This window comes from Lutra lutra, chromosome 13, assembly GCF_902655055.1.
Source record: "Lutra lutra chromosome 13, mLutLut1.2, whole genome shotgun sequence".
Lineage (NCBI taxonomy): Eukaryota > Metazoa > Chordata > Mammalia > Carnivora > Mustelidae > Lutra > Lutra lutra.
Window position 1 is genome coordinate 92863734 of NC_062290.1, and position 21400 is coordinate 92885133.

General features: G+C 56.3%; 1 protein-coding gene across 1 annotated transcript in view; it reads left to right on the plus strand.

Moving 5' to 3' along the window:
• The window catches only part of NACC2 (NACC family member 2), a 66392-nt gene that overhangs the window by 17212 nt on the left and 27780 nt on the right, over window positions 1–21400 (plus strand).

Consider the following 21400-nt stretch of genomic DNA (forward strand, 5'->3'; position numbering starts at 1 on the left):
AGGCTCATGGGAACTACAGAAAAGGGTCTGGGGGTCACGTGGGGGGAGGTCCAGCTGTGGTCACTTTAGGCCCTGATTCGGAGGAGACGAAATCCGTTTCGTCAGGGGAGACCCACACTCTACAGAGCAGGACAGCGCCCGGCTCTGGCCAGGAGCCTGTGGATCGAATAATTCTAAATGATCTTAGAAATGACGAGCGCCTTTGTAAGGAAACTTCGCTGCTTTGGGAGAGAAGAACTTTATTCATTTATTTATTTATTTTTAAAAGTGTGCATGTATTTTTTTTAAAGATTGTATTTATTTGTCAGAGAGAGGGAGAGAGTGCACAAGCAGGCAGAGGCAGGCAGAGGCAGGCGGGGGTGGGGGAAGCGGGCTCCCTGCTGAGCAAGGAGCCTGATGTGGGGTTCCATCCCAGGACCCTGAGATCATGACCCTAACTGAAGGCAGATGCTTAATGACTGAGCCACCCGGGCTCCCTGAGAGAGAAGAACTTTAAGTTAAAAAAAAAACAGTTAAGGGGCACCTGGGTGGCTCAGTGGGTTGAGCCGCTGCCTTCGGCTCAGGTCATGATCTCAGGGTCCTGGGATCGAGTCCACGTCGGGCTCTCTGCTCAGCGGGGAGCCTGCTTCCCTCTCTCTCTCTCTCTCTGCCTCTCTGCCTACTTGTGATCTCTGTCTGTCAAATAAATAAATAAAATTAAAAAAAAAAAACAGTTAAGATCTCTCCACAAGGGGCGGGGGTTGGGGGGGAGGGGAGACACACTGGGTGGCTCAGTGGTTGAGCCTCTACCTGCAGCCCAGGTCACGATCTCAGGGTCCTGGGATTGAGCCCCTCATGGGGCTCTCTGCTCAGTGGGGAGCCTGCTTCCCCCCACACCCCTGCCTGCCTCTCTGCCTGCTTTTGATCTCTCCCTGTCAAATAAATACAATTTTTGAGAAAAAAAAAAAAGATCTCAACGTGGTCCACGCAGAACAGCAGCGCTGCTCGGCCGCTCTGCGGTGGGGGCTGCAGGTGAGTCGCACTTGTGGCGGCGGCCTGCTGGGGGAGGGCGCCGTCGGTGCAGCCCCGGGGCCGGGCTTGCGGAAGTGCGATGCTGGGCAGCCCAGGACTCCCAGCACCTTAGAAAAAATTCTGTTCTGTAATAACCCACCAGAAACAGAGCAAACTTGCCAAAATTTTAATATTCTGTGCCTTCTTTTCAGTTACTACTGACAGGCATCAGGAAGCAAGGGAAAGAAAGATCTCTTCCAGCAGACCTCCTCCAGTTCCCCGTTTAATCTGTTTGAAGTGTTTTGTCCTCTGTCCCTTTCACACTCTGGAACAAGCAGACGTTTGACGTAAGATGACACACCTCTTCTCCCCCCCATAACAGAAGCACCCCCCTCAGTGTCCTTGCATCCGTAGACCCGCATCTGGGCCGATTGTGTCCCCGTGCTCTGACACTTTCAGACTCGGTGACTACCTTCTCTCTGGCAAAGGGGCTGCGGTGAGCAGTGGACCTGCCCATCGTGCACCGTGTCCCAGCACCAGGCAAAGCCAGAGCACGGCCCCGGGAGCCCCTCCAGCATGCGAGCACGCACGTACACACACCCACCCACCCACCCACTGTAGTCCAGTGCCTTTCCCACCTCATCAGAGGGGCCGGGTACGAGCCCATCGCACCCGCGGTGAGTGAGGGTCGGCGACACACTGCTTCCTGGTCGCTGTCTCGGTCGTGCGGAGCTGGCTGGACACGGGCCTGGACGGTATGGACGAGTGGTGCTCGGCGTGTGGAAGGAGCAATGACTCGGAATCCTATTTATGCTGATACCCCAAAACCAACACAGTCGCTTTTTTTTTTTTTTTTAAACTTTGTGTTTTGAGATGATCCTAGATTCACGTGCCGTTGCGAATGGTCAGAACAGAGAAACAGGGACGTTGTGTGACCCTGTATGGGAATGTTATTTGACCACAAAAGGAATGGTGAATTTTATGGTACATGGATCGGATCTGGCCAAGTGCACTGTCCCCAGGAGACATGTGGGGTCCCTCCAGTCCCGGTCCCGTTAGCTTCTGGCGGCGACCACTGCGGTCTCCTCCGGTCAGCCATCCGTCTTCCATCCTCACCGGCATTTGGTGGTTTGGTCGTTTCTCTCGTGGAGGCATTCATTTGCGTTTCAGTTGGCTGTGAAACCTTCCGCGCGCTTGTTCTGCCGTCTGTATGTCCCATGCTCTGAAATGTCTCCATGTCTTCGGCCGATGTTTAGTCGGACTGTGTTTTCCTGTCGAGATGTGTAGCCTGAGTACTAACCCTTGGTCGCGTATGTGCCCGTGCCAGGTCTTTTCATCTTCCTACGGTCTTTGGCTGAGCAAAGTTTAAAATTTTGATAAAGTCAAGTTTATGAGTTTTGCTTAGGGAAGCACAAGCCCTAGATTCTGGAGGTCTTCCCCTGTCCCTTTTTTCTCATTTTCAATCACATGCAGATCTCAGTCCATTTTGGATTAATTTTGTACATGGCATGAAGTCAGGGTTTGTTTGGTTTGCCTCTGGGTGTGCACTTGGCCCCGCCACCATTTGCTGAAAAGACTGGCTGTCCCTCCCTGACTTTGCTTTTGCATCTTTGTCAAGGGTTTGTTGGGCTTCTTCGTGGGTCTTCAGGGTTCTCTCTTCTGTTCCTTGATCTGTCTCTGTCTGTCTCGCACTGTCTTTGTTAGCTGTAGCTGTCTGGTAAGCCCTGAAATCAGGCAGCCTGGTTCCTCCCACTGAACTCTTCTTAGAAATGTCTTAGGTCTCTTGGGGGCCCTTGTGAGGGCTAAGTTGGTTAAGTGTGTCACTTCAGCTCAGGGCATGATCATGGGGTCCTGGGATCAAGTCCTGCATCGGGTTCCCCTGCTCAGTGGGGAGCCTGCTTCTCCCTCTCTCTCTGTCCCTACACCTCCCCCTGCTTGTGCTTGTTCTCTCTCATATAACTAAGTAAAATCTTTTGAAAAATTCTTAGTTATTTTAGTTTCTTTGCCTTTTCAGATATATTTTAGGTTAATCTTGTCTGTTTCTACGAAAAAACGTGCTGGAGGTTTGGTGGATCTCATTAAACCTGTATTATCGATCTGGGGAGAACTCTTTGGGGGAGAATCTTTCCGTCCATGAATATGGTATGTCTCTCCATTTACTAGGATGTAGGTTTCTTTCACCATCGTTTTGAGGTTTTTGGCATACGAGCCCTGTACACTTTTGTTTTTATTTACATGTCGTGTTTTTAAAAAACTCTACTCCCTACATGGGGCTGGAACTTAGAACCCTGAGATCAAGTGTCCTATGTTCTACCGATAGAGCCAGCCAGGCACCCATTACATGTAGATTTTTTTGAATGATCATAGGTTAGTATTGTATTTTTAATTTTTGGTAATTAATAGTATATAGAAATATAATTGTTTATGTTTTATCTTGTAACCTTGATGAAGCCACTACTAGTTTTAGGAGTTTTTTTTGGTGGACTCCCTGGGATTTTCTATGTAGACAATCCAGCCATCAGCCAAATAGGGACAGCTTTATTTCTTCCTCTCCAATCTGTGTGTATTTTCTTGCCATATGTGCCGTGTTAAGAGTAGTGAGGGCAGATGTCCTTGCCATTTTCCCCAGCTTAAGGAGAAAGCACCAACTGTAGGATTTTGTAGATGCTCTTCTGTTAAGTTGAGGAAGTTCTCTGAGAGTTTTTATCATGGGTGGATGTTGAATATTGTCAAATACGTCTTCTTCATCGAAACAGTATGTTCATGTGATAGTGCGTTACATTGACTGATTTTAGAATATTGAATCAGCCTTGCATCCATCCTGAAATAAATCCCACTTGGTCATGGTATATAACTTTTGAAATATATTACTGAATTCTATTTGTTCACATTTTGTTAAGGATTTTGTATCTATATCACGAGGGACATTGGTTTGTTATTTTCTGTCTTTGTGACATCTTTGTTTGGTCTTGGTATCAGGGTAATACTCATTTCATAAATGCATTGGGAAGTGTTCCTTCCTTCCTTTCTGTTTTTTGGAAAAGATGTGTACAAGTAGTGTTAATTTGTCTTTTGATGTTGGTGGAATTCCCCAGGGAAACCGTCTGGCCTTAGGGATTCTTTTTTTGACAATTTTTAAAATTACAGATTCATTTTCCTTAATAGTTAGAAGGCTATTCAAATGTTGTGTTCCATGTTAGGTGAATTGTGGTAGGTTTTTTATTCCCTTAGGAACTGGTTATTTAATTTATGGTGTTGGGTTTATGTGTGTGAAATTGTCATTATTCTTTTTACGTTTGTGGGGTCTGTAGTGATTTCCGTTTCATTCCTGATACTGGTAATTAATCTGTCTTCTTTCTCTCTTTTTCTTTGTTGGTCATGCGGGAGGTTTGTCAATTTCATTGACCTTTTAAAAGAACCGACTCCTTGTTTCATTGATTTTTTTTTTCTATTTTCAATTTCGTTGATGTATCTCTCATTATTTCCTCAGAGTTTATTTTGCTTATTTTTCTAGGTTCTTGAGGAGAGAGCATAGATTATTGATTTGAAATTTTCCCTTTTTTCTACTGCAAGCACAAGTGCTATACATTTTCCTTTCCTCTCTGAATTGGTGTTCCACACATTCTGGTGTGTCGTATTTCCTCTTCACTTGACCTCTTGAGACTTCCTCTGACATGTGGTGACTTTGAGGCACATGTGTTGCTGCTTCCAGATGTCTGGAGATTTCCTTAACGTTTTCTGCTAATGCATTTCTTTTTCTTTAAAAAAAAATTTTTTTAAGATTTTATTTATTTATTTTACTGACATGGGGCGCCTGGGTGGCTCAGCGGGTTAAAGCCTCTGCCTTCAGCTCGGGTCATGATCCCAGGGTCCTGGGATCGAGCCCCGCATCGGGCTCTCTGCTCGGCGGGGAGCCTGCTTCCTCCTCTCTCTCTGCCTGCCTCTCTGCCTACTTGTGATCTCTGTCTGTCAAATAAATAAATAAAATCTTATTTATTTGACAGACAGAGATCACAAGTAGGCAAAGAGGGAGGCGGGGAGGGGGGAGCAGGCTCCCGCCGAGCAGAGAGCCCGATGCGGGGCTCGATCCCAGGACCCTGGGATCATGACCCGAGCTGAAGGCAGAGGCTTTAACCTGCTGAGCCACCCAGGCGCCCGCCGATGCATTTCTAATTCGGTTTTATTGTGGGAGAACACACGGTGTGATTTTGGTTCTTTTAAATTTCTTGAGATTTGTTTCTTGGCCCAGGATATTGCTCATCTTGGTGTAGGTCCCACAGACCCTTGAAAAGAGTGTGTAGTGTACTGTGGGGTGCGCGGCTCTGTTACGTGCTCATCCTGTTAGCTGACTTTGGTTCTCTGTACCTTTGCTGGTCTGCTGTCTAGGGCTGTCTGTTGTTGAGAGAGGGTTGTTGAAGTCCCCAGAAATAATCATGTATTTGTGTTTCTTTTTAGCTGTTCTGTTGTCTGTACACATTGAGGATGGCTGTGCCTTCTGGTGGATTAACCCTTTGATCGTTTGTAAATTGTCTTTCTTTGTCTCTGATGATTTCTTTGCTGAAATCTACTTTATTTGATATAGCAACCCATTTTCTTTTGACTATTTTTGCATGGTTTATCTTTTCCTGTCTTTTTTCTTTTCAAATGGCCTGTATCATGTTTGAAAGTGAGTTTCTTGTAGATAGCATATAATTGGATCTTGTATTTTCATTATTCTGCCAATCTCTTTTAATTGGTATATTTAGGCCATTTATATTTGATAGAATTATTGATATGCCAGGGCTTAAGTCTGCCATTTGATTTTTTGACGTGTTTGTTTTGTCCTTTTGTTGTTTCTCTGTGCCCCCCCCGACATTAAATTCCATTTTGATGTATCTGTAATGTTTTTCTTTTCAGAAGAAAGCTTATTAAGATATAATTCACATACCCATACACTTACCCATAAGGTACACATCCAGCAGTGTTTACTCAGAGTTGTGTGACCATCATCACAGTCAATTTTAGAACATTTTCATCAACCCAGAAAGAAATCCTACACCTTTTAGCTGTCACTCCTATTCACTCTTTTCCTCCCTGATCTTCTGCCACTTCTGGCTCTAGGCAACCACTGATTTGTTTGTTTTAAATTTATTTTTTTAAAGATTTTATTTATGTATTTGACAGAGATCACAAGTAGGCAGACGGCGGGGGGGAAGCAGTCTCCCTGCTGAGCGGAGAGCCCAATGAGGGACTCGATCCCAGGACCCTGATATCATGACCTGAGCTGAAGGCAGAGGCTTAACCCACTGAGCCACCCAGGCACTCCTGTTTTGCTTTTTGTTGTTGTTTTTGTTTTGTTTTTTTAAAAATTTCATTTATTTATTTGACAGAGAGAGGGATCACAAGCAGGCAGAGAGAGAGGAGGAAGCAGGCTCCCTGTTGAGCAGAGCTCCCGATGTGGGGCTTTATCCCAGGACCTGAGATCGTGACCTGAGCCAAAGGCAGAGGCTTTAACCCACTGAGCCACCCAGGCGCTCCAGCCCTGTTTTGTTTTAAAGATTTACTTACTTGGCAGTGCACCAGCAGGGGAGTGGTAGAGGGAGAAGCAAGGCTCCCGGCCAAGCAGATGCGGGACTCGATCCCAGGACCCTGGGATCATGACCCGAACTGAAGGCAGATGCTTAACTGACAGGCATCCCCACTGACCTGTTTTATGTCTATAAGTTGCCTGTTTGAGACATTTCATATAGATGGAACCATACAATAATGTGGTCTTGCGTGGCTGGCTTTTTGTACTTAGTGCGATGTTTTCGGGGTTCATGTCGCAGCACGGGTCACTACTTCATTCCTCTTTATGGATGAATAATACTCCATCATGTGGCTATGCCACATCGAGAGTTATCACTCATTGGTTGGTGGCCTTTGGGCTGTTTCCACTTTCTGGTGATTGTGAGTAACACTGCTATTCATATACGGGTTTTTGCTTGGAGGTTTGTTGTAATTTCTCTAGGTCATACCAAGAAGTGGGGCTGGGTACAGCATGCGGCGGCTCCAGGCTTCACCTTCTGAGGAGCTTCCAGATTGTTCTCCAAATATGGCTGCACCCATTATGTTCCCGTCACATCCTCACAAACACCGTTCATGCATCTTTCTGACGATAGCCATTCAGCTGAGTGTGAAGGGCTCCCTCCGTAAAAAATTATGGTTTTAATTTGCATTACCTGATGGCTCGTGATGTGGCGCATCATGTGTATTGGACGTGGGTGTATCTTCTTTGAGAAATGTTACCGATGCTTGGCCCATTTTTAAATTGGGTTATTTGTCGTTTTATTGTTGAGTTGTCGGGGTTCTTCTTATAGTGTAGATACACGTTTCTTATCAAAGTACGATTCCAGATATCCCCTCCCATTCTTTGTCTTTTCACTTTCTTGATGGCGTCCTTGGATACACAAAAGTTTTTAAACTTAATGAAGTCAAGTTTATCTGGTTTTCTTGTGTTGTTTGTGCTTCTGGGCTCATATCTCAGAATCCGTTGCCTGACCCAGGGTTACAGAGATTTACCCTGCGTGTTCTCTCAAGAGCCATATAGTTTTGGCTCTTACATTCAGATCTTTGATTTGTTCTAAGTTAATGTTTGTATATGGTGTGAGGTGAGGACCCAACTTCATTTTTTTTTTTTTTAATTTTTATTTGACAGAGAAAGAGAAAGCACAAACAGGGGGAGCAGCAGGGAGAGGGAGAGGGAGAAGCAAGCTCCCCGCTGAGCAGGGAGCCAGACGTGGGGCTCAATCCCAAGACCCCGGGACCATGACCCCAGCTGAAGGCAGACGCCCAACTGACTGAGCCACCCAGGCGCCCCTCCAACTTCATTCTTTTACATGTGGATGTCCAGTTTTCCCAGGACCATATTTTGAAAAGATTATTCTTTCTTATCAAATGGTCCCCTTGGCCCCCTTGTTGTAGGATTCTGGACTCTCCCTTTCACTCCACTGATCTGTGGGTGCGTCCTCATGTCGGTACCACACTGTTTGGATTACGGTAGCTTCCTAGTAAGTCTTGAAATTGAGAGGTGTGAGTGCTCCAACTTTGTTCTTTTGAATAATGTTTTGGCTGTTCTGGATTCCTTTATTTCCATATGAATTTTAAGATTGGTTTGTTAATTTCTGTTACGATATCCACCGGGATTTTGATGAGGATCACACTGAATCTGTGGGTCGTTTTGGGGGGCACTGCCACCTAACAGATGTCAGCTCTTCCAGTCCATGGGGTGTCTTCTCATTTATTTAGATCTTCAGTTTCTTTTGACAGAATTCTGCAGTTTTCAAAGTGTAAGTTTTTACATTACTCCTGTTAAATTTATCCCCAAGCATTTTATGTTTTTTGATCTTATAAGTGGGATTATTTACTAAATTCGTGTTCAGATTGTTCGTAGCATGTAGACCTCGTTTTGAGTTTTGTGTACTGATCTTCTGTCTTGTAACCTTGCTGGATTCGTTTATTAGCCCTGGTACTTTTTGGTTGGTTCCTTAGAATTCTCTGTGTTACAAGATCATGTCCTCTACAAATAGAGATAGTTTTACTTTATTCTTTCAAACTGTTTTATTTCATTTCGTGCCCAGTGGCCTCTGCTAGACCCTGCCCTCCAGCGTTGACCTCCTTGTGTTTCCGCTGCACCCTTGCAGAAGCAGCCATTCTTCTGATGAGTGTGTCGGTTGTGGGTTTTCCCGTATGTGCTGTCTTCAGGTTGACTGAGTCTCCCCGATTCCTGCTTTGCTGAGTGTCTTTGTGTTGCTTATGAGCTGCGTGTCTGTGGATGACAGGTGTTCGAAGGACCTGATAGACTTGAGAGCCTCACTCCAGGACCCCATCTTCCCGGAGCTGGAGGTCTCATGCCGTGTTGATTCCAGTTTTTACATCAGTTTGAATTATTTAATAGAGTTGACAATAAGTTTTCTATTTCTTGTGGTCTTGAGCATAGTGGTAAAGTGATGCTAGCTTCTCTGGTTGGTCAAACAAGGAGTTTGGAATAAGGAGAAATAAGGACTTTGGGAAATTCAGATTAGCTACTTTCCTCATGAGAAAACACATCCATATCTTGACAACAAAATGCGTGCTAGATTTTTGAGTCAAAGAAAAGACATCAGTTCCCCCTACCCCCACTACCTCAAGTTCTCAGAGCGGTCTGATTTGTTAAGGATTGTGGAAATGTGGCGTTTTATAGGGAAATTACTTTTCGAACTGGTTGTTTCTCTGAAAAGGGTTCCCTCTCCCTTAAATGCTAGCTCATTTACAACATTTGAGGTTCCTTTTCTTTATGTTCGGCAAATTCTAAAGGTTTTAGATTTATAAAATTGTTTACTATCTACTAACGTGGGAGGAAGACACAGCTCTTTCTTTAAGAGACTCTGTAAGTCATGAACACCCATCAGAGTTAGGAAAAATTCCACCCCGATGTGGGGCTCATCTCGGGTCTAGACGCAGAGAACCTGCAGTGTTAACCACGGGTCAGAAGTAACACGGAGAGCAGCTCACCTTTCCTTGTCGAACAAGAGAGAGCGGTTTCTCACTGCTGTGGACCTGAGCTGTGGCCTTGATTGATGAGCAGACATGATGGACAGCACGGATGAGACCCCTCGTCTGCCCCGCACAGTCTCATCGTGCTCAGACCAGAAAGCCAGACCTCAGGCACCTCTGCCTCCACCCACTCACTGGTCACAGCTCTGGGGGTGCCTCTGGACAGGGCAGCCCGGACCAGCCTCAGTCCTGGTGACCGCTCCTCCCTGGTCCTTGCCCTGGAGAAGGGACGTGACCCGAACCCCAAATGACACAGGATTCAGGCGGGCAGACCCACTAGGCCAACAACCAGAGATGAAATGGTCTTGGAGGAAGAAAGACACTGCAGAAGCACAAAGATAGCTTGGGCCCCCTCTGGGAGATGGGGGCTCGGCGCTGTTCCCGCAGGCCCAGCCACCGGTGGCTGTGTTTTTGTTTTTTTTAAAGATTTTATTTATTTATTATTTGACAGACCAAGATCACAAGTAGGCAGAGAGGCAGGCAGAGAGAGAGGGGGGAAGCAGGCTCCCCGCTAAGCAGGGAGCCCGATGCGGGGCTCGATCCCAGGACCCCGGGATCATGACCGCCAGGATCATGACCTGAGCGGAAGGCAGAGGCTTAACCCACTGAGCCACCCTGATGCCCCCGGTGGCCTTGTTTTATAAGGTATGAACAAGAGCCCGGGGCTAGTACAGCTTTGCGGAGGTGTGTTGCCCCTGGGGGAGGGGCTGGTGGGGCCGGAGGCGGCCTGGGAGGGCGGGCACTGGGCGAACAGGTGGTCTCCTTGTCCCACCAGACTAGTGTCCTGCAGAGCAAAACCCCTCATCCTTGGGGCTGTTTTTTCCTGTAGGGAGAGAGCTTTGCGTCTTTCCCGGACAGAAACGAACGTGCTGGTGTGTAACTTGACGGAGCCTAGCTGGACAGTGAGTTGGAGGGTGTCCTCCCAGACGGTGGTCGTCTTGGAGCCGTCTTGGGGGAGGCCCTACTTCCCTGTGATGGTGAGGGGACATCTGCTTTACCTCCAAGTGTTTGGTCATTCTCGGAACAGTGTACCAACCGTCTGGACCTGATGCTTGAGCTGCTCCCTTCCCCTGCTGGCCTGCCTGCTTGGAGCCTCAGGCCCTTTCCGACCTGGTGCCTCGGGTGTCTCGATGGGGCGACCCGCTGGCTCCAGGTGCCAAAGGGGCCTCGGGCTGGCAGAGGGCAGCGTGTCCCCGCCATCCACCATTCCCCGTCCTGCCTTTCCTGTGTCCTTCCTCTGCAGTCTCGGAGCTTCCCTGACCCTCCAGCTGCTTCTGCGGGGCTGAATTCCCAGCTGACCCCTCAGTGGCCGGGGCCCCCCAGGGAGAAGGCCAGACCTGGGAAGCCTCTTGTCCTGCGGGACCAGGCCAAGCCTCGTCGTGGAGTGGGTGCCCACTGTGGGTTTGAGGGGCTGGAGGCGGCCTGTGACCCAGGCCAGTGTTGCTGGGATAGCAGGAGCCCTGACCTCATCCGCTCTACCCCTGCCAGGCAGTGCATTGGTGGCTGCGGCCTCCCCGACCTCCGTGGGATTCTAGGGCCGCTCCCCAGCCCCTGAGCAGGGTCGCCTCCATACTAGAATGTGGTACCGGTGGGCCTTGTCCCGACTCTGTGACAATCCAGGATGAGTAGCGTGATCTGAGGTGCGGGGGTGTTACATGCACACAAACAGCTGTCCCCACCTCCTCCGCTCCCCTTCCGCCTGTGCAGACCGCCCCCCCACCCCAGGCTCTCGGGCAGCGTTTGGGTCTGGAAGGGCTTAGGTATGCGGGGCAGGTTGTGGTGAAGGTGGTGGCCCATAGCCGGCTCCCATGGCTGTATACCCAGATAACCGCTGCCTGGCAGGGGGATGAGCTGGGCAGGGCCCCAGAGTCGGGAGGGTGGTGAGGCCAGGCCTCTGGGCCCTGAGGGTCTCTGGGAAGCGTGGTCCCCACCCAGCGGCGTCCTCCATGGTCTCACAGGCCTGTCCGTTGCTGTTTGGTCCTGTGTGTCGACTTCCATCCTCAAAGTGTGATGGGCCTGTGGGTAGGGGTGGGCCGGGCCTCAGCCTGGGGGCCCAGCAGGCGTGGCTGACCCTTGGGGACCCACAGAAGGCCATTCACCCCCTGTGTCGGCTGGCCAGCCCGTTGGGTCCAGCCCCTCCCAGGGGTCCTGCCCTTCCCGGTGTGAGCACTGAGCCCTCCGTTCCCGGGCACACCGGCCCGCTCGTCAGTTGTCTGTGCCACATCTTCTGCGAGGTCTGCGTGTCTGCAGCCCCAGCTGCCGGCCTGCCACGGGAGCCACGAGAGACACGGGGTGGGGACCGACGTGAGCCCTGATGGGAGGGGAGCGAGGTTCTGCCCATGGCCCTCGCGCTACGCAGCATTCCCCGGGCTGTAAAGTTTGGTATTTATGGTCTTTATTTTTCATATCAGTAATTACCTTTTATGGCCCCGGCTGTAAGCGGCGGCCCATGCCTCTGGTCATGGACGGAGCGCAGACCCCACCCCCCACCCCCACGCAGCAAGATGCATCCGCCTCGCACGAGGGCTTGGGGAGACCGGGGTTTGTGGTTACGAGCCTCACACTGCACCATGAGCACAATTACGCGTGGCTTTTATCCGGCCCCCAGGATTCTTAGTGCATTATCCGTATTCCTTTAATTTGTGGGATTTCTAGTAAATGGGCTTAAAAATAGGTCTGGGCGTGATGCCAGGCAGATGCGGGCAGCAGGCATCTCTGTGTCTTCTCTAAAGGCAGCGTGGGGCAACCCCTGTGTCACTTGGGCCCGTGCCTCCCACGGGTCCCCCGAGGTAGTCCTGCCACCACACCCAGGAGGAGCAGGGCTGTGCCAGCCCCGGCGCCCTGCTCCTGGACAGGGCTGGGTCTGGGCTGTAGCTGGGGGCCAGGGCGGGGCCAGGCTGTGCAGCGAGCTGGTGCCTGGGCTACTCAGGAGGCAGAGCCGGGGGCATTTGGGGTGTGGGTAAGGGGTGGTGCTGGGCCGGGCCAGGTGGAGGCTTCTCTGTGCTCCCCGGCTGGCCGCTTTGCCCTGGGGCCCCACATGTACCAGCTGCAGCCCGGCCCGCGGGTACCCGGAGATCTGTCTGTCAGTGCCACCTACTGGGGTCCTGGATGCCCCTTTGGTGCCCACCTATGAAGGTGGGCACTGTGTTGGGCCCTGAACAGCTGGTGTGGCCTCTGTCCCCCTCTCCCTAGCCCAGACCCTCCTGTTCTCTAGGCCTCTGTGCTGTGTCTCCCTGCAGATGGAGGGTGGGCCCAGATGGCAGAGCCGAAGCCCACCCGGTGCCAGAGCCTCCTTGGTACTCAAAGACCCACTGGCCCATCCCCGGCCCTTCAGGACCAGTGTTCCATCCCCCACGTGGGTGTCGCCCCAGGGGTGGGACCTGGCTGGTTCTGCACTCTGTGGGGCCAGCTGAGCAGGCAAGAGGGCCAGAGTGTCCAAGGGGTTAAACATGGGGACAGGGCGATGGAGACAGCCCCAACCCATGGGGTACACCCTCATGGGTGGGCCACGGGGGCCTCTGTAAGCTGGGCGGCCACGTCAGGTGGGTAGCTGGGTGTCCTCGGGCAGGAAAGAAGGCCGTGGCTGGGAACCCTTAGGAGAAGCTGAGGCAGGCTGGCCGGCCCGGGGAGTGTCCCTGGGCTTCTGCAGGCCTCTCCCCAACCCCACACTTGTCTCCCACTTTAGGGCCAGCAAGGCTGAGATTGGCAGGGGAGAGGCTGGGGACCCTGCTGCCCAGCCCTAGGTCAGGTGGGCCACCGTCACCAGCAGGCAGCTTGCCTGGAGCCCCCAGGTGGGGGCTGCTGCGTCGTGACCCCCGGCTCTGCGTAACACACCCCCCCCCCCCGCGGCTGATTTAGTATTTCTGTGTCGGTCTGATTTACATTAGGTTTTTAAGCATAATTAGAAATGCGGGGAGCTTTGTGTCTTACCTCGACTATTTATGGCACGATATGCAGATGAGGAAGGGCTATGAATATTAACGGACGGGGGTGGGGGGCGGTGTGCCGCGGAGTCCCTGTGGGTGAGGGGTTGGTGACCGGCACCAGGGGGCGCCCAGCCTCTGCCCGCCGGGGACCCCCACCCAGCCTCCAGCTGCTCTGGGATCCCCCCCCCATCTTCCCCCATGGGCCAGCGGCCAGGGAGAGTGCCCCGTGGGCTGAGGATGGGGTCCAGCTCCGTGGGGCTGGACAGCCCCCGAGTGCCCCCGGGGCCAGGGGTGCAAGGGGGGCCCCGTGTCAGCCGATAAGGGAGGGGGCGGCCCGTCCGCAGGCACGTGGAGCTGGCTTTTTAAGTTATTAAACTATGCCCGAGGGACACTCTCTTCCAGCTTACGTTATTGAAATTACAAATACCGTGAGGGAGATTGTCGGCTCTGTTCAAAACACTGCTTCCTTCTCCGGAAGCCTTCTGGAGCCGCTCTGGGGCTCGCGTGTGCCGACCCGAGGGACCGTGCACGCCGTGCTCTTGGCCCCCAACCCCGCACCCACGCTGAGGTCAAAACATTTGAGAGGGCAGGGGTTGGTGGCTGGCGTGGTGGTGGCGGGCGGTGGCTCGGCGGAAGGAGCCCAGCAGAGCCGGGCTCACTGGGTCCCACCAGCCACTGGACCGCACCCATGTCAGAGCCTGCACCGTGGACGCCTGTCGAGATGCAGGACCCACGGTCTCAACCGAGGGGTGTCTTCCCAGCCTGAGCCCGACCCCCTGGCCCTGCCAAGTGGCTCTGATGGCCGTTGATGCCTGCCCGGCGCCCTGGGTCCTTGGGCGTGTGCTGCCTCTCTGAGGACCAGCCCTGTGTCTGTGGCTCTCCTGGGGGGGGCAGGGGAAGGATTGATAAGCACATGTTTGAATTTGCAGATTCTGGCTTGCTGCCCTTTTCTGTTGGGGGAAAAAAAAGGTTCCAGGCAAACGTGTATTAAAACTGGCTCTGAGGCTTGATGCTGTCCAGGCTGTGGTCTGGGGCGGAGGCTGAGCCAGGGTGGAGGTTTCCGGGGGCCTGTGTGCCCCTTGCCCTGGGGTCTCCTGTGCCGCCGAGCCCTGGGGGCCAAGTCGCCCCTCTGTGGCGGAGCTAGCCTGCCCTCTCCCTCCACCACAGAAGCCTGCCCCAGCTGGGTGCGGGTGTGGAAGGCTGGGGAGGGGCGGGGTCCCGGCCCCCGGGCCTGTGCGGGGTCACACTGTGGGTGCCACGGTCTCCTCGTCTCCTCACCCACCCGGAGAGCAGGGGCTGGGACGCAGGTGCAGCTCTCTAAGCACACAGTAGGTGTGTGGGGGGTGCTGCACGTGGGGGGCTGTGTGGGAGGGGCTCCTGGCTCCTGGCTGCGGAGACCCCACCCAGAGGCCCTGCTTCTGCTCGCCCCAGTCCAGGAGGGGTGACGACGGGCCCTTCCACTAGCAGCGAGGCCGAGGCTGCGCAGCCTGGTTTTATGATGCACTAGAAGTTTAATGCAAACCTGAGGCCCAAGCTGGCTGGGGCCTTGCTCGGTCTGGGGGGACCTGGCCCGCCCCGAGCTGGGCAGCGGTGAGGAGAGCCAGAGCCCTGGCCCTCGACCCCAGAGGGGCCTGCCTCCCCCTGCTCTCGGAGGAGCGGAGCAGAGCAGGAGCTGGGTTGGGGCTGGAAGGAGCTTCTGCTCCCACAGGACAGAACCAAGCCCGCACTGTCAGCTGAAAAGCCGAGGCCAGGGCTCCTCGGGCCTCCGTCCAAAGGCCTTCCCGCCGACCCCTTCTCACCCTCTCCTGGCCGCCCTGCCCTGCCTGTGCTCATTGCCGTCTCCCGGGAGCACCTGCACTTGGAGGACGTGTCCTTGTGGCTGGCTGCTCCCAGGATGGGGGCGCCATGGGGCAGGGAGGCAGGGATGGGTTCCACTTGTCCTGGTGGGCCCGCCTGCCTGTCTACCTCCCTGCCGAGGTGCACTGGCCCTGCATTTGCTCAGGCCCAGGCCTCTCATGAGATGGGAAAAGTTAAATCCTGCGTGATGATTGTATTTAATGTCAGTTAACTTGCCTCTCCTTTTCTCGCTGGTAGTGACCCTGAAGAAGGTAGACGGTGCGTGCATTCCTCTGCTGTGGGGGGTGGGGGGGCTCCTTGGGATGGAGGGTGGGGCCGGGAGGGTGAGAGGTGGAGGGCCGGGGCCCTGCAGGGCTTCTGAGGAAGTCTGGCCAAGACCTACCTGCAGACCTTGGGGCTGTATCTTGGTGGGGGCCTGGGAAGGAGGCCCCTCCTCTTGGACTGTTCATCCTCCTCTGGTCCTCCCGGCCCCAAAGGGAAGTCCTTGGCGTGCTCCTGGCACCTGTTGGAGCCCAATGTGACCGGTCTCGGCCTGGCCACACCCAAGAATCCGGGCCCCACCTGCACCCGCTCTAGGCCCTCGGGTCTGTCCGGGAGCCTGTCTGCAGCTCCCGGGGCCCGTGGCCCACCCCCTTCTCCTCGCGCTTCTTCCCTCGTCCGCCTGCAGAAGGCGCTGCGCTTGGGGCTGGGAGGGGCTTTGGTTGACAACCGTGACCCCAGGTCCTAGATCCTGGCTCTCCCTGAGGGAGGGGTGTGTGAGAGGAGACCCCCCCCATTACCCGTTTCCTCATTCTGGGGAGGTCTGTATGGGGTGGGGGCCCCTGGGGCCGGCTCAGCTGCAGGGGCTGGACTCTGGCTTTGGGATTTCCCAAAGCGGGTTCCATTCTGCAGGGCGTCATGAGCGGGGAGGGTTCCGTGGTGGGGTGGTTTTGAAGATGGCCGGAATGAATGGAGAGATCTCTGATGTTCTTCCTGGCTCTTCAGAATCTTCCGGATGCCCGCGGGCGTAGTGACTCTTGCTCTTGGGGGGGGACCGAATGCATGTTGCTTGGGAAGCAGGGAGATGGGGAAACGGAGGTATAGAAGGGGACAGGTGTTCTTGGTAGGGCTGGGCCCCACCGCACAGGGAAGAGTGAGGGGGTGACCCCGCTGCCCTCAGCCCTCTCAGGTCCTGGGGCCCTGCCCTCTGGCCACCGTGCGCCGGTCGGTCGGCTGCGGCCTGTCCTGTTTTCAGGGTTCTGGGCACGTAAACCAAGCCTTTATTTTATTCTTGTCTCCTAAAGTTCAGCTTTGTTTTCATCCCAGCGAGGGCTTCTAAGAAAGAATGTAACAGCAGCGTCCCCAGGGCCCTTGGGGGGTGCTGGGCTGTGGGGCAGCAGCTCCAGCCTGCAGGTGGCTTGAGGACACGGCGGCAGCGCCACAGCGGGCCTCTCTCCCCGGAGACCAGACGGCCTCATCACCTTCCAGGGGAATAATGGGCCGGCTCTGGCCAGGCTGGCCTGCGGCCCTGGGGCACGGGGCGGGGGTGGTGGGGGGCGAGCCGGGCAGGGAGGGGGGTGGAGGGAGAGACACCCACCTGCATTACCGCCTCCCGTCCAGGTCACGGCGGGTATGCGTCCTCGTGGTGCCGTTTGCTAACACCGTCGCCCTCCACCCTGTGGTGACCGTCCAGGGTAACCCTGGCCCCTGCTTCCCAGACGAGCTTCCCAGATGGGGCCCCATTTGCTTGAGGCCGCAGGACGTGGACACAGAGTAGTCAGGTGGGGCTGGCACAGGGGGTTGTTGTCCTCCTGGGACCCGAGATTCCAGCCTGCTGACCAGGGGGGACCTGCCGTGTGAAGGGACGGGCTCTGAGGGCCTCACGCTGTCCCTTGCTCTCAGTTGTGGACCTGGTCACTGTCCTGCCCAGCCCCAGGCAGTTGAGACCCTCTAGGAACTGGTGCCCAATGCATCTCTGCTGGCCTCTGTCCACCCCTGCCAGCCTGGGTCCCCCCTCAGCACCAGCGCCCTGGTCTGGCCCAGGGTAGCCTACCTGGCTCTCTGGGAGACTCCTGGCAGCCGGAGCTGCGGGTCTGTGAAGGGGCCATGCGGGGGGCTCCCCTCCAAAGCGCTATGCACTGGCCAGCGCAGCCCCACTCCCGCAGCCCTCCCGGGCATTCCCAGCATTTGGCTAAAGCCCATCAGGCATTGTGCAGACCCACCTGGCCTCGCTCAGCTCAAGAGGGCACCTGGCAGGCTTCTCTGAGGCGATGATGAAGAGGCAGAGTCCTGAGGTGGGCAGGTCTGTCTCAGGGAGGACAGGCTGTGTGTCCTGGGGCCCAGGGGCCTGAGTGCTGTACCAGGCCAAGGGTGGCCGCCCTCCCCTCCCCAGCACGGGTTCCACCAGTTTTTTGTCTCTGGGTGTCCCCTGTTTCCCCATGTCTGCTCTGCCTGTGGCCTAGTCTGCCTTCCTTGGTGGCTGGGTGGCATGTGGGGGCTGTGTCCCCAACCCCCACCCCAGGGCTTCAGCCCCCTCATCTGGGGGCCATTGGGCCTCTCCTGGGCCCCAAGAAAAGGAGACTCTACCCAGTCTGGAGCCTGACAGGGCTTCTGGTGGGGGATTCCCTGGGTCGGTCCTTTTGGGTCTGGATCAAGGCAGGCTGGCAAGGCCACCCCCCACAGCCCCCACCCTGGGGTTGTGCAGACTTGAGCATCCACGTGAATGCCCGCTCGGGGGCTGTTGGTGCCCAGGGCAGCCTAGTGGCCGTCCCCCAGGACCAGGGCAGTGGGGACCAGGCTGTGAGGGGCATGTGGCCTAAAGCCGGCCCAGCCGCAGGAATTCTTCATCTAGGTAGAGGCGAGGGGGGACTGGGGTTTGGACTTGCTCCGTCACAGGCCGGGGGGTTTGGGGGGCTGAGAGTTAGGCCCCCGCGTCCCCCGGCTGGCCCCCGGGTCCCCAGAGCAGTGAGCGGGGGACCATTTCCGTCAACGCTGCAATCGCAGGGCTTGTCACCCTTCCCCCAGGGTAGTCCTCCGTGCCGGTGGGAGGCCCGGAGCCGCCCCTGGGGGCGCTTCCCCACACCTGGATTTCTTCCTGTGCTGCTTTCCGCTTTATGTGCTCTGGGAAGCTGAGCGCGCCGTGTGTGAATGGGGAGGCACCAGATGGCCCTTTCTTTCTCCGGATGCCACTCGCCTGTGGGAGGGCTGCTGCCCACCACCCCACCCCCCCCACCGGCCCCTCCTGGCTGCGCCCACCAGGGTGTCGGGCTGGCAGCCCCCCCCCCCCCCCGGGGCCAGACCGCAGCCACTGCCAGCCTCGTCCCTGCCCCTCTCTGTAGGGACCTGTGCTCTGCCCAGGGCCACGGTTGGCAAGAGGGGAAACCAAGGCTGGGCCGGTTGCAGGTGGTGTGAGCCCAGAACAGGCTGGCAGAGGCTCAGCGTAGCCTTCCCTCCAGAGAGGGGCCTGGGAGCGGGGGCAGGGGGGATGCCATGGGCCCTTTGTGGCAGCCTGGCCTCCTTCCTGCCATCCCATCCCATCATCCCACCGTCCCGTCACCAATGGTGACTTTGCCCACCTGTGGGGGATGGGGGGTGGGGGGTTAGGTCCTGCCCAGCTGCGAGGTCTGTGGCCACCCCCCCCCCACCCAACTGCACTCACACGTCTTGACAAGACCTGCCTCAGGGCATGGGGGGCAGGGTGACTCCTGGGCGAGTGGGATGGGGTGTTGGGCTGCCCTGTTTGGGGCTGCTGCTCTGGGGACCTTAGGGAGAAGTGGGAGGTAGAATGGGGCGCTGCGGGGCGCTGGGTCTCCTCTCCCACTTTTTTTTCTTCACCTCCTTTCTCACCTTCTCATGATGCTTTTCTCCCCCCGCCCACTCCTGGGGTCCCTACCCTCATCTAGCTCCTGCCCTGTTTGACCCACCCCTCGTCCCTATACCCTCTGGTCCTCCTTGTCCCCTGTCCCCTCATCCCCTTGTCCACCCCATCCCCTTCCATCCTCCTTGTCCCCCTACCCCCCCAGCCCTCCATACCCGTGATCCCCTTTGTCCTCCCACCCCCTCCTCCTGCCCCTACCCCCTCGTCCCCCCATTCTGACATCCCTCTATCCCCCTTGTTCCTTACCCAACTTGTCCCCTATCCCCCTGCCTCCATCCCCCTCATCCCCTCTCCCTCTTGTCCCCTGTCCCCCTGTGCCCGGTCCCCTTGTTGTCCTGCCCCCCTCCCCCACTCTCATCCCCCCCACCCCTACTCCGCCCCGCCCCCGCCCGCCCTGGCGGAGTTGGTGGCTCTGCCAGCCCTGCAGACTGTTTGGAATAGTTTAAATGCTTTGACACTCGGGCCGTCCTGGATGGCAGAGCGGCGGCTGACTGGGTAATTCGCATGCAGAGCTGCACCATACATCTGGGCGCTCAGTTGCCGTGGCACCGCGGAGCGCTCCGCGTACAGTACAGTATTTCTGCCATCTTTGTTTGCACTGCGGTGAGTCATCAAAGTCTGTCTTGTACCAACACCCGGAGCGTGCATTCCTGTGGCACCAGCACTCCACTGTTGTGAAAGCCGGGGCTGGAGCTGGCATTTACTGGGCTCCCAAATCAAAGGCGGCATTCATTCCGGAGAGCCGCCCGAATGTCCGTCTGCATCCGGCCTCTGCATTTAGATGCTGTGCGCTGCCCCGGGAGCCGGGCTGGGTGCAGCTGAGCTGCGGCCGGAGCCCAGCGCCCAGACTCCCTGCCCTGCTCCCTCCTCCTCCCTCCTCCTCCTCCTCCTCCTCCTCCTCCTCTCCCGGCTCCGCGCGCCCTCCCCACCCCAAGGGCTCCCGCTCCATTTGCTGCATTCCCGGAGCCGCTGGCGAGCCTGCCCCTGCCAGGCTGAGCGGGCAGTGCCGGGCCCCCGGCGGCTGCCGCCCAAGGTAGGTCTCCCCCGCGGGCCGGTGCCACGGCCGGCCGGCAACTTCTCCGCGGCGGGGGCACTGCGGGCCCTCCCCCAGCAGCCACCCATCTGCCCAACTCCTGTCGCCGGGGTCCGGGCGCTCCGCCCTCCCTCCGCCCCCCCGCCCTCCCCCGGCCCCGGGCGCCTCTGCGGCCGCCTGCACTTTCCTCCCGCGGGACAGAGCAGCCCTTTGTGCGGGCGCCGCTGTGCGGAGTTTGGCCGGCGCCTCCTCCCCCCTGCCGGCCGTCCCCAGCGCCCCCACCCGTGAATCTGGCATCAGATCAACCTCGCGGAGCCCCGGCCCCAGCCCCTGGGGCACCCGTTGAGCCCTTGCCGGTCCCTCCCCCCGTCTCCCCCTGACCCCTTTAGTCACCTGGGCTGGGATCGAGCCAGCAGTGAATGGCCGGCGTGGGGAGCTGGGGGACTGGGAGGGCGGGCAGGTGGGGCTGTGCCAGGCTCCCCAGTGGTGGTCCAGCTGTGGTGCGTCCCTGGCAGTGCCGGTGACCTGGGGAGCCGGTCACCCGGGGGAGGGGCGGCGGTGGCGGGCGCGCCTGACTTCTAGCTTCGGCTCACTTCCCTGGGCGCCCCACCCTGGCCCTCTTCGCAGGGGGACGAGGGGCCGGCTTCTCAGCCAGTGGAGCGGGACTCCCCCTTTGAGGGCCCTCTGTGCGGCAGCTCCAAGCGAAGAGGAGAAAAACAAACCAGAGACCAAAAGACCCCCTTGCAGGACCCACTTGGTTTGGGTTCCAGCCCCCCCAGGGGAAGGGCTATGTGGGGCCCTTTGCTGCTAACTTTTTCCTGGGGAGAAGAGCTTGCAGACGGGCCGCCACCCTCACCCCTTCCAGCCTCTGCGGCTGGCTGTGCCCTGTTCCGTGTTCTGTCCTCTGTCCTTCCCGTCCTCTCTGTCCTCCCGGAGTGCAGGCCTCCGTTTCTGTTCCTGACTTCTGCTAAGACGGGGCGTTCCTGCCCGAGGGCTCTAGCGCTGTCCTGGGGGTGGGCTCTGGGAGCTGCACAAGGTGTCAGGGGCATATTCCCCCCCCCCCCCCCCCCCCCCGCCACCACCCCGCCGCTGGAATGCGGCTGTGCAGCTCTGAGTCCCTGTGGGGTGCTGGCCCAGTCAGGGTCCGGCTGTGAGGAGTTCGGCCCCAGGACCTCCCCTGGGCCG